The sequence below is a fragment of the Leuciscus leuciscus genome (genome assembly GCF_965113295.1).
Source record: "Leuciscus leuciscus genome assembly, chromosome: 1".
NCBI classification, from domain to species: domain Eukaryota; kingdom Metazoa; phylum Chordata; class Actinopteri; order Cypriniformes; family Leuciscidae; genus Leuciscus; species Leuciscus leuciscus.
In genome coordinates this window covers 22,059,431-22,071,909 of record NC_138725.1, presented here as the reverse complement: position 1 = coordinate 22,071,909, position 12,479 = coordinate 22,059,431, and the positions used below count along the sequence as shown (strand labels likewise).

At 40.3% G+C, this 12,479-nt stretch overlaps 1 protein-coding gene across 1 annotated transcript in view; it reads right to left on the bottom strand.

The window, feature by feature from the left end:
- The window catches only part of LOC309500794 (uncharacterized protein), a 67,493-nt gene that overhangs the window by 23,074 nt on the left and 31,940 nt on the right, over window positions 1-12,479 (bottom strand). The window lies entirely within an intron of this gene.

Below are 12,479 nucleotides of genomic sequence, written 5' to 3'. Positions count from 1 at the left end.
AATATCCCCAACTGAGCAAGCCAAAGGCAACAGTGCCAAGTAACCGAAAAACTCAGTCAGGTGACCTAATGGAGAAAAAAAAAACCTTGGGAGAACCCAGGCTCAGTCGGGGGCCAGTTCTCCTCTGGCGTTTATGAACTAGAGACCGGAATTAACCCTCTGGGGTCTGGGGTGTTTTTGGGGTCCTTGAGATGTTCTGACATGCCCTGACATTTGTGCTTTTTTCAGTTGCTTATAAACATATTAATGGCAAAGGTGTAAATTCACTCTATATAGCACAAACAGGACTTCATATATGTGAGCCACATGTATGTACATGTTTTCATTTTTGAGAGAATAATGTTTATGCATGGTTATCGAAAAAACAAAAAATTAAAGTTTCTGAAATAAGGCCACAAAACACATACTAAATATGTGGCAATAAGACTTTTGACTAATGGATGTCGTCGCCTAGAGTTTTTTCTTCAAAATGATGTGAAAATCATCCTGCCTAATCATTCACATAAAACGATACATTGATTTTAGTTTTGTGAAACACTTTTAGTTTGGAAAGCCAATATGCGGATGGGGCGTAAACGCTCCAACAGCATCATGCATATTTAGTAGTTCACACCTGGTGAGACAATGTCCCTGCATACTTAATGAGCCATTCATTCAGGTGTGTCACCTATAGCTAACTTAAATATACAAGCTTCATAAAAATGATCATTCTAGGAGAAAATTTCAGATGGCATTTAGAGGCTTTTGCATCTGAACTCTTCATATATACACACACACACATATATATATATATATACATATATATATATATATATATATATATATATATATGCATGCACATACATACTTTATAATCTTTTCAAAACTAGTCAACGTCTTTCAAAACTAAAGTATACATTTTATCATACGTATTTCAAAGTAAAGGATTCATTAGTTAGTTGATGACTTTATTTTTGACAAAACACATACAGTATATATTCCTCATCTCAGTATAGCAATAGAGTTTGCTAAAAGCTGTTCATTCAATACAGCAGTATTTGAAAATCGATCATATTTTGTAAAATTACATTTATATTTGCATTTATGTCAAAACCTAGACACTTTTAAACATCAAAAGGACATTTATTAATATGTATTCGTGTCAAAATGACAAATAAACAGATTTTCCTATTCAATTTTGCATGGAAACGCTTCCAAGACGCTTGCGTGTCGCGTGAAAAATAGGCGTCGGTTCTATTTCTAGTATGCACACGTTTTCCACGCGGCTCGTGCCGCGCCTGAGACGTGCGTCTCACACAGGCAGTGTGCAAACTCTAAACTGTTAACATGGGAGCCGAAATAAAAACGGACACGCCACGCAGCTGAGACGCTTACGCCACGCATCCAGTGTTTCACCGGCCTTATCCAGCGGATGTGGGCGTTTCACAGGTTTGTATGGATCGCCTCACATTTGCGTTTGTATAGCGCGGTCTCCGTAGGCGGAGTCACATTAAAACTTAATTAGCTGAGAGAACGACTGACATCTCTCTCTTTACATACATATTATATAAACTGTGAATATTTGTTTTTTATAAAAATTACTTCATTTAAAAGAAGAGAATTCAAGCTTCATGCCTGTGTGTCTGTATGCCTGTTTGACTGAGTATTCGCTGAGTTACAGTTCATTTTCGGACGCGTTTCAGAATTGACTTCACTGACGGAGAGTAGGCAGAACTCGCATCATGTTTATTTTTCTTTATTTGGCGAAAAGCACAACACTTTGTTTTTATTAGGAGCATACACAAAAAAAATCCACACTAAACAGGATCGATTGATGTATAACACAAGCATATAAGATAAAAAAATGTTTTTTGTTTTTTTTGGCACTCATACGGAAAAAAACGAGCCTATCGCGCCGGCGAGATAGCCAACCCCAGGGGGTTAAGTAGAAAATCTCAAATGAAGATCGCTAAACTCCAGCTTACTTGTCTGTGTTTTCAGATCATCCGGGCTTCTTCAGCAGTGTAGAGAGCGCGCACGCTTGCGCTCGCATGGTTGCCAGATACTATTGAATAGACCGGGTAGAAAACATGTTCTTTTAACAGAAAAGCTCTGACTGGAGGTTTAATTATTAAAATCTACAGTCAAAACGTAAAAAACAGTCAATGTGTTGTCGTCTCCTTTATTTGACACAAACAAGTGGTTTTGGTTAAGTTTAAAAAAAATGTTTAAACACATTTCAGTCTTGTCTTTATTCGTCAACGATATTGCATGTGTTGATATAGTCACAGTTATTGTTTAATGACGTGGGTGTTGTCTCTCATCGTCTTGTCTTAGTCAGGGAAAAAAAGGTCATCAACGAACATTTTGAGTCATAGTTTTCGTTAACGAAATTAACACTGGTTAACAGGCTTAGGTTCCGGGTAGGAAAATTCCAGCGGCGAAGGCGTGTCAGAGCTGGATGAGACCAGCGGCAAGGGCAGGTCAGGACTGGACAGGACCAGCGGGGAAGAGGGCTCTGAGCTGGACTGGACCAGCGGCGAAGGCGGCCCTGAGCTGGACGGAACCAGCGGTGAAGAGGGCTTTGAGCTGGACGGAACCAGCGGTGAAGAGGGCTTTGAGCTGGGCAGGACCAGCTGTGAAGAGGGCTTTGAGCTGGATGGAACCAGCGGCGAAGGGAGCTTCAAGCTCGGCGGGATAAAAGAAAACATTAGCTCTGCGGGCATGACACTGTCAGTCTCTAGCTCGGCGGGCATGACGCTCACAGTCTCAGGGGCGGCGGGCATGACGCATACTGCCTTGGCCTCGGCAGATCTGGCGTGAAGTGCGGGCTCGGCTGGACTGGTGTGAAGGGCAGGCTCGGCTGGACTGGCGTGAAGTGCTGGGTTGGGTGGCGTTCTGGACCCGAACTGAAATGCCGGCTCGGCTGGACACAACCGGATGATGAACGGGGCTGCGTAGAATAATGAAAGCTGACTCGTTCTGGAATCCGAAGGATTCTGCATCTTGGTCTGGTTTTCTGTCACGATTCACACAGGGAACAGACGAGTTGGTAAGTTTAATTTGTTTATTTAGCAGAAAGGATTGGATCCAGAGATGAATGGTGAGTAAACTGAAATTAGATAAACAATGTAAGCTTAGCTGAATGATAATCAAGTCTCTCTTTGCAGATGATGAAGGCTCAGAAGATGGATGGTAGACAGGCTGATGAGGGTCGTCTCAGGTAGGTTTTCAGGTAAGTCTTGTAGGAAGGGAGTCTGTGTGTCTTGTATTGACGAGACCAGACGAGGAGTGAAGGGAGAGTGCTGAATATATAGGGCTTGTCAACGAGGGAGTGCAGGTGATGATGATGATGGCTGATAGAGTGCAGGTGTGCCAAGGAGGATGATGGGAAGTGTAGTGCACACACAGATGAGGAAGAAGACGGTGAATGTGACACATACAAAATACTTCAGAAATCATAATTTCTGGAAACTCAAATTTGGTTAAAACCTTTGTAGACATAGCTTTCATGACAGCACTACAAAAACACATAAAAGAGAAACCCCATTGCCTTAATCTACTGCTTTTCCTATTGTTGTGGGCTTTATAGGGTGAGTGATATTTCTTATAATAAACAAGTGAGATAGACTAGTGCAAATATTACAAATAGGTCGTAAAACTAATATTAGCACAAGTTTTGCCTCCAACTACCTGACAAATGAAGCCACGCAATGGTGACGAAGGAGTTAAGATGAAGTTTATAAGAAACTTTAACTCTGGTTTCGCTAGGTATTTGAGTAAATGAAAACATACCAGAGGTGTGGACTCGAGTCATGTGACTTGGACTCGAGTCAGACTCGAGTCATGAATTTGATGACTTCAGACTCGACTCGACAAAATGTACAAAGACTTGCAACTCGACTTGGACTTTAACATCAATGACTCGTGACTTTACTTGGACTTGCGCCTTTTGACTCGAGAAGACTTGCTACTTCCCATGAAAACCAAAAAAAAAAAACCAAAAAAAAATCACACGGCCGCGCCGCTCTCAGTGTATCTGCATCTGTGAAAAAAAGTGCACCACCTGTATGCATGCAGAGAGCGCGCACGCTGCCTGCACGACATCCAATCACTGTAGTCCCACGTTTTGATTCGACAGCAAAGACAACCACTGAAGCGCAACAAGTAACAACGCGCCAGTTGGCAAAATGATACCAAAGATAGTTTCGTTTGGCTATAAAAATTACGAGGTAGTCAACAAAAAACGAGTTGCAATTTGCAAAACATGCGGGTCGAAGATTACAGACGGAGCTGCCACAACGTCCAACTTTGTTCGACACCTGAAGTTGCACAAAGAAAGGTAAGTTTTGAACGAATGCTAAGCACCTTATCGGATGTACCGTAACTTACTATAGCTGCAGCATATTTACTGTATCAACGAGACAGTAAACGCACGTCTCCCTTGCTGGTTCATGCTAACAAAAATAGGGATTTTTAAACCCGGATTATATGAGGTAACGTTACATGAGTGTAACACACTCAGATGGAAAACCTCGCCAACATCATGTCAACGTCCGTTTTAAAGTACAATTTCTACCTTGCTGCTAGACGGATAAACACAAATGTATATCTCAGTCTCTCCAGCACACATGAGACAAAAACAGGCCTTCCAGTTTTACTCTTTCAATTATTCAGTTTCAGAGTTGCTGGTGTGCTGCCTCATTGAGGTCGTTTATGTAATTTTGGTTAATCACAACTAAGCTGAATTGTATGGAAGCTTATGTGTAGCAATATTCAATTTGAAATGTAATATGCAAAATGGCAATGCATTTCTGTATTTAAATTTGAATTTCCCCATACATTTGTGCAATGTGTGGTGCAAAATGAAAATTAAATTATATAATATACATTTGCCATTTCATACACTAGTTTTAATATGTAAATTGAATAACAATTTTAACGCTTTATAAGTTGTAAAATTAAAATGTATTACAGAAATTATTAGATATGTTTAACATATTCAAGCAAAAACTGTAGCAAAATTGTAATTTAAATGTAATTTTTTTTCTTAATTGCATTTACACTCACAGGTAAGACACTTGCGATTTGCATTTCCATTAAGTGTCCCGCAATGAATGTAGCAAAATTCAATGTGCAATTTGAAAATGCATTCTGAGCCGATCATGTGCCCGTCCCGCCCTGTCAATCATTGCGTGAAGTTTGCCCCTCCCCCACCCAGTGCAAAACGTCGGCAAAATAGGCTCAATCGTTTTTACTTCATTTGTGTTAACTAATTGGAATAATAATATTAACTAATGGGAATATTGTTTAGCTTATTTTTGGTTTAATTTGGTTTACTTTAGTTATTTAATTTATTCAATTATTTTGTTTTGCTATACTTTTCATGCCAACTTACCATGGCCCCCCTAGCACCCCCTCGCGGCACCCAGGGGTCCCCGTCCCCACTTTGAAAACCACTGCTATAAAGCATATGACTTCAGTTTCTTGAGGGAAAGGGCTTTCTTATGACTTTTTTTGAAGCAGTGAAAATATTCTTAATATTGCATACACTGAAACTGATATGTATTATCGTATATACCGTAGCGTACAATAGACAATGAATATTAACACAACAACATTGATATGAGTAAAGAATAGTTTCAAATACAACATGTGTGGCTATAAGGGATTTTCTGACATCTGTTTCATATTCTTCTCTGTTACAGGTATGAAGAATACCAGATGAACAAAAGCATCGTAGATGAACCACAACAGCCTTCAATCTCACAATTCCTGGACACTCGTGTAGGGCGTTACAGCATGAGCCACCCACAGCAGAAGGCCATCTCCAATGCGATACTGTCTGACTTGATTATTGACTGCAATTTTCCTCTGTCAATTGTGGAAAATAAGAGCTTTCGTCACTTTCTGGCTGTGCTGGACAGCAAGTATACCCCAGTCTGTCGCCGAACGCTGACCACAAAAACAGAGAGCCTTGCTGAGGAGAGACGTTTAAAGTTAAAAACTCAATTGAGCAACACTGACTATGTTTCAGTCACTGTGGACATTTGGTCTGATCGAAAGATGAGGGGATTCCTTGGTGTCACTGTGCACTGGATGGAGAGAGATGCAGAGAGGGTACAGCTAAAGACTAATCTCTTGGCCTGCAACCGCTTCAAAGGCTCTCACACAGCGGAGCGCATCTGTGACCAATTTGAGGCAATATGTGATGAATACAACATCAAAGCTAAATTGGACTATATCATTAGTGACAATGCTGCTAACATGCGCAAGGCATTTACGGTCTGCTTCCCCAGCGAACAGGAGGAAGATGATGATGCTGGAGATAATCTTGATGATCCTGAGCTATGGCATGACTTAACCCTAGAAGACCAGCAAACCGTCGATGCTGCTATGGCAAAGAAACAGCGCCTGCAGTGTTTTGCACACACATTGCAGCTGGTTGTGGGAGACGGTTTGAAAGAAACAAAAGTGGCATGTCCTTCTCTCTCCAAGTTATCAAAACTTAGCTCCCTGCTCCACACAAGCACAACGTTTAAAGACATCTTCGATGGTGAATTTGGGGAGCACAGAGGCATCCCTGCTGCAGTGAGCACGAGGTGGAATTCCACACTGCGGCAGGTGAAAGCAGTCCTTCATTGTGATCAGCAAAAGCTCTGTGCAGTTCTTGAGAAGGCCGGGCATAAAGAACTGTCATTCACACCACGAGAGTGGAATCTGCTGAAGGAGTTGGTGGACATTTTGAAACCGTTCGGAGAAGCAACTGATTTGACACAGGGGGAGAAAGTCATTACAATCAGTGCAGTTGTTCCATCCGTCTTGTCCCTCAATCACCATCTTGAGAAGCTGAAGCCTCAAGTTCGTTTCCTGAGCGGCCTGGTCAGAGGTCTGCAGGCATCCCTGAAAAAAAGATTTCTTGGGATCTTCATTAATGTGAAGATGGCCCAGTCTCAAGAAGGGATCACTGCCCCCTTTTCAGACACAGTCTATCTGAAAGCAGCTGCCTTGGATCCAGCCTTTTGTCTGCTGTGGATTGAGCCCCATGTGCTGGTCAACCGTGACATCAAGGCAGAGGTGGTACAACGAGTTAAAGGTAAATATTATTGACTTGCAATGCAACTTAAATGCAACATAAAATAATTTTATCTTAATCTGATCTAGGATCTAATGTGATATTAATCTGACTTTAACAATAATAACAATTTTCAGTCTTGCACAGTATCATCAACATCAGTAATGGTAATAAGGGCTCTTTTGTTTCTACTGTTGTGACACGTTTTTTTTTAAGAATTGATCCTGCAAGATGCTGCAGAGACGGAGCAACCTGTGCCTGTGACGATGCCTGCTGAAGAAGACATGGAAGGAGAAGGGCTGTTTGCTGCATACCATAAGAGGCAGAAAAGGGATGTTGGGACCCCACCAGCAGTACAGCTAAGTCACTACATTGACATGGCAGAAGGACAGAATGCCCTTTTGTTCTGGGCACTGAACAGTAAGACTCTTCCTTCACTCTTTCAAGTAGCCATCCGAGTCTTGGCAGTGCCTGCTTCTAGTGCTCCAGTGGAGCGAGTTTTCAGCCATGGTGGCATCATTCTGCGTCCCCATCGCGCACAAATGACTGACAGACTTTTGGCCAATTTGATCTTTTGCAAATGCAATGCAGTATAGGGGCCTCCCTCCACCTGTCCACAGCACGCATGCGCACACACACTCACTCTCTGCTCATCACCTGTCCACCGTCTCTCTCTCTCTCTCTCTCTCTCTCTCTCTCTCTCTCTCTCTCTCTCTCTCATTATCAGGTTGGTCCAGTTTTTCAGAAGTCATAATTTTGAGGAGTGAGGATTTTATTGATGACATGTTTAAGTTAAGGCTTAAGTTTTGTTTAAGTTAGCCTTAAGTTTAGACTAAAATGACCCATGTCTATTTGAAAGTTAAACTGTTTTGCAATATGAGGTCAATACAATACAGGACTGAAGCTGCTGTGCATTGTTCTAGTGCAATATGCTGCTGAAATACAAGCATATTTTCTCTCTCTCTCTCTCTCTCTCTCTCTCTCTCTCTCTCTCTATATATATATATATATATATATATATATTATATTTTATCACGTTGGTCCAGTTTTTCAGAAGTGATCATTTTGAGGAGTGAGGATTTTATTGATGACATGTTTAAGTTAAGGCTTAAGTTTTGTTTAAGTTTAGGCTAAAATGACCCATGTCTATTTGAAAGTTAAACTGTTTTGCAATATGAGGTCAATACAATACAGGACTGAAGCTGCTGTGCATTGTTCTAGTGCAATATGCTGCTGAAATACAATAATTTGTGAAAATAAAATTTTCTGTTTTTTACTGTATTTGATTAATGTCATTATATAAAAAGAGGTTTAAATAAATACAAATCTTACAGACATACATGATTTGTATAAATTTTATTTCTGTGGTAAGAGGACTTGAAATGACTCGAAACTAAAATGGTAGGACTTTGGACTCGACTTGAGACTTGTTGGCTTTGACTTTTGACTCGACTCGGGACTTGCCTCATCTTTGACTCGACTTGACTCGGGACTCGAGGGCAAAGACTTGAGACTTACTTGTGACTTGCATAACAATGACTTTGTCCCACCTCTGAAACATACTACTTACATTTAAATGTGAATTTGCTGTCCACCACCGATCTCTAGTCGCGGCCGCCTTTAAAAAAAAAAAAAAAAATGCATGGGGTAGGATAGGGTAGGAAAGGCCACTTAGGATCCATTTTATGTATCCTTACTTTCACGGGGAAACGAAGGGTGCATTTGGCGTCGCTTTTGAATCAGGGTAGCCTTAGTCGCGTCGCGATGACGCAACTGGCCTTCGAATACGGCCTTCGAAGGATGCAGAATTAAATTGGGACAGCCTTCATCGCGCCGCGGTGACGCAATCGGCCTTCAAATACGCCCTTCCAAGGATGCAGCCTTTGAATTGGGACATCCTTCGTCGCGCCGCTGTGACGCAATCGGCCTTCAAATACGGTCTTCGGAGGATGTAGCCTTCACATTGGGACACAGCTCGTGAATAGGAAATTGAATCTTTAACTCAACCGATTCGTTCAAAACGCTGAATCATTCAGTAATGAAACACGGCTGAGTGTTGCTGTGAGATGCACTATGGTTCTGCTGTGATCTGTTTGGAACTATTTTCGCAGCCGAAACAGAACAAAAACAGTCATTGCATCTAAAATGCAAGTGACTTAATTTTAACTATATGTTCATTGCGTTTTACCGTGATGAGAGTTCCGTGTCTCTATTAAACTCAACACATAATGATTTATCTGTCATCCACCCTTGAAAAATTGGAATGGAATGTTTTTTTTATTTCTTGGCCCGCCCGACCCGCGGATCATCCGCGCAGCACTATACGGCTTGAAAATGGACACAAGCGGTAACCGCAACAGAACCGTCCCGGTGGAAAAAGTGTATCTGACCATGACTGTCTGTCCGAGTTTTGTCGAGAGCGGAGGCGGCACGAAATTTGACGGAGGCAACCGCCTCATAATTCTCTATGCAGGAAAAACCCTGCACTTTGCAAGTCCCATTTGTTAACAAGGATGTATTCTAGCTTTCATGAACTATATGCATTATGCAATATACATTTTTACTGCATGTATTAATATTTTGAGTGATACAATTGTACCTTGATCATTCATGTTAGTTCATAGTACATTAACTAAGGTAATAACTGATAGTATTACAACTCAATTTAAAATGTATTACTAAATGTTGAAATAATAAACTAACAGTGAATAATACTTCTACAACACAAATTAACCTTAGTTAAAGGTGCTATAAGCGATCTCACACGTTTTTTAGGCCAAAACATTTTTTTCACATACCGCAAACATCTCCTCACTATCTGCTAGCTGCCTGTCCCCTGAACACACTGTAAAAAAAACACGGTCTCTGCAGACAGCCCACACTCCACAAACTGCAGCAAAAACAAACTGAGCAACAAACAGAGCGACCCGCAGCACGAAACATAACAAACTGTTCCAGCCAATAACCGACAAGAATGATGTGGGGTGGGATTCGGGGGGTTAGTGCGCGGATGAGGAGGGGGGAGGGTCTAGCTAGCCTCCATTTTGTTTGATAATAATTCAAACATCAACAAGAGGTTACGCCAACCGCGATCGCTTATAGCACCTTTAATGCTAAAAATTCAATCGTATTGTAAAGTGTTACCAATTCATATAAATCCAAAGAGTCATGCTTAAAGATGGCCATATTTAAATATCTGCAAAGGCCAGAGCATTAAAATGACATACGTGTAGACCTTTATTACATGTATAGTCTCTCACTTTATTTGCTTCTATTTTATTTCCTTTATGTACCTTACATGCAGATTAATACTAGGCGATTTCCTAGGCAGATATTGACTTGGGACTATATTAGGGGGAAGCACAGGCGAAGCACTGCTACTTGGGCGTGATATCTCTGCGCCCAAGTAGCAGTGCTTCACCTGTGCTTCCCCCTAACATAGTCCCAAGTCAATATCTGCATAGGAAATCGCCTAGTGTTAATCTGCATCGCTATTAGTACTTGTTGTGAATACGCAGGCTACAAGAAGTAATTAGGTGTTTTTTTAATTTATTTTTTATTACTTTTACTCAGGACATGCTAGCTGGCAACAAAGGATTCCTTTCATTATGCTAAGCTAAGCTAGCTCTGACCCTGTCAAACTAAAACAACGCATGCACTGAGACAAAAATGCATTTGCCCACCTATCTAAATGTAGGAAAGAAGGTGAATAAGCCCTATTCCAAAAAAACGGTGGAGTGTTCCTTTAAAGGCTCGCTCTACTATGCTTTGCTCATGGAGTGTTTGCGGTTTATGATATCGGAACCTTATTTACAGAGTTCAAGTAGTTCTTTATCCACTTGTTCTTAAATACGCAATTAGCATAAAACTGTTTTTTTTATTATTTTTTTTATGTGCTTCCAAAATCAAATTGAACAAAATATCCACCTCTTTTATAAATTTTTACAGTTTTGGATATATCCTTCCTTTTAATGAAAGATCTCTCATTAACCATGAGTTTAATTTTTGTTTAATTTTCCTAATAATTGGTGTAAAATTCAATTTATTTCTCTGTTTTTTAACTTTACAGATATTAATACCTAAATAATCTACTATCTCCTTTACTGGAATACCAAGTATGTTATTATGATTACATGTTTTCAAAGGGAATAACAAACTTTTTTGTAATGTTTAAAAAAATAGATACAGAAGAGAAAATATTAAGGCACTCAATAGCTTTTTTTATTATTATTTCAGGCCATGGTCTGTGTTACAAGAAAGAAAAGAAACAGTGAAATGGGACAGCCTTGTCGGATACCTCTATTGATTTTAAACCTGGATGACGTTTCATATGATAACTTAACTGAGCTGTTACAGTCATTGTACAGTGTCTGAATAGCTTTTTTTTTTAAGTATACTCCAAAACCAAAATAATCTAAGGTCTCTAACATACCTTTTACTCACGACATGCTAGCTGGCAACAAAGGATTCCGTTCATTATGCTAAGCTAAGCTAGCGGCGGCGCTGCCAAACTAAAACAATGCATGGACTGAGACAAAAATGTGTTTTATGGCCTTCTCCAGTGTGAAGTTTCTGGTGATCTTCAAATAATCTTCTGTAGTAAAGGACTTCTGCACTGAAACACACACTGCTGTGTCTTTTCTGCCGTAATGTTATTAATGAATCTTCTCCTTCGTGTGAATCTTCAAGTGTTTCTTCACGACTGACGCCCAATGAAAATGTTTACCGCACTGATCACAGTTAAATGGTCTTTCATCAGAATGAGAAGCAGAAGTGATTTCAGAGCGAAAGCATGAGCCGCTTCTTCCCAGTGTGAACTCTCATGTGACGCTTAACCCTCTGAGGTCGAGAAACGCGCCGACGCGTTTTGCTGGATTTTTTTCACATAGCAGCAACATAAACTTAAATGACTCCGTCATTTATGGTTATACAGAAAAAAGAAATATAAAAAAATAATCTGTGATATTTCTACTTTTGTATGTGTCCACTTACAATCAAATCAAAACATTGTGCTTTTGTAAAATAAAGAAAATAAACAGGGTGTGCGTTCTGCCTCTCCGTCGCGGTGAACTTTTTTTTCTTGAGCACGTCTATAAACTGAAACAAAACTCAGCGAATCCTTCTCACACATTTATGAGCCATATACCTTTATACACATTTAAGTGTGTACTTTTAAATGATCGGATTCAAACTGAAAACAAATATTCTCTGTTTAAGTAATTTGTATAAAACCAACAGGATGTCCAGTATCTCAAACGCTTGCTAATTACTTTTTAATTCGACACGCCCACTCGCGCAAAAGAGATTCACATGCAAATCTCCACATGGAACGCGAACGCCCTCGTTACCTCAAACACAAAACACCAAAACACTTCACAAGTCTCTGCTTTTCGTGAGTTTGGAAGACACGTCTGAGCTTACATTG